General features: G+C 30.4%; 1 non-coding gene across 1 annotated transcript; it reads right to left on the reverse strand.

Moving 5' to 3' along the window:
- Window positions 1-180: 180 nt before the first annotated feature.
- On the reverse strand, window positions 181-344 carry LOC111813220. The gene has a single exon (XR_002818534.1). It is a non-coding gene; the product is annotated as a U1 spliceosomal RNA (small nuclear RNA).
- Between the last annotated feature and the right edge of the window lie 442 nt (window positions 345-786).

Consider the following 786-nt stretch of genomic DNA (forward strand, 5'->3'; position numbering starts at 1 on the left):
TTTCAAAAATATAATTGATAGCTGGGGAGATAACTTAGCAGCATAAGTGCCTGCCTTGCAAGTACAAGGTCCTGATATTGATTACTAGTACTAAAAAAAAGGAAGAAAAAGAATAAACAATAGTGTAGGTATGAGCTTGTTTCATTTGTGCTACTCAGTTTTCTTTTTTGTTTTTTTGTTCAGGAGACAGTGCAAATCTTTCCCCCACTATCAAAATTATGAAAACAAGTTTCTCACCTTTTTTGGGGAAATTGTCAGGATCAGTACATCTGAAGTGCATTGGAAAAGTCTCACCCTTGAAAATCACCTTTGAGATCATAGTATCTCCCCTGTCAGGTCAGTATCGTTTTTCTTAATTAATTGAAAAGCAAGTTTTGTGCTAGTATCTGTTTGTTTTTACTTTGTAAAAAAGAATATGTCTTGTATTATAAGTAACTATTTCAAAGATGATACCCAGTATATTAACAATTTCTATTCTTTTTGTTATAAACTTCTGGGTTTTCTTGTATAATAAGAATTAGTAAGATAAAAAAAATAACAATAATCACTCATTAACAAAGTAACACTAGGGTTTGTTTTTATTCTTGGACATGCTTGCCTTAACACAAAGGATTTCTTTCTTCCTGGTTCTAATTTACTGTTTTTACTATTTTACCTCCAATACTTTTATCATGTGGGGAACCCCCATACCTGAAACTATTTGAATAGTTAAGATTTATGGCATATATTTATAAAAAATTCTTCATGATATGAGTTCAGTATTCACATAACTATTTCAAGTATATA

Source organism: Octodon degus, unplaced genomic scaffold (assembly GCF_000260255.1).
Source record: "Octodon degus isolate 3935 unplaced genomic scaffold, OctDeg1.0 scaffold00172, whole genome shotgun sequence".
Taxonomy (NCBI): domain Eukaryota; kingdom Metazoa; phylum Chordata; class Mammalia; order Rodentia; family Octodontidae; genus Octodon; species Octodon degus.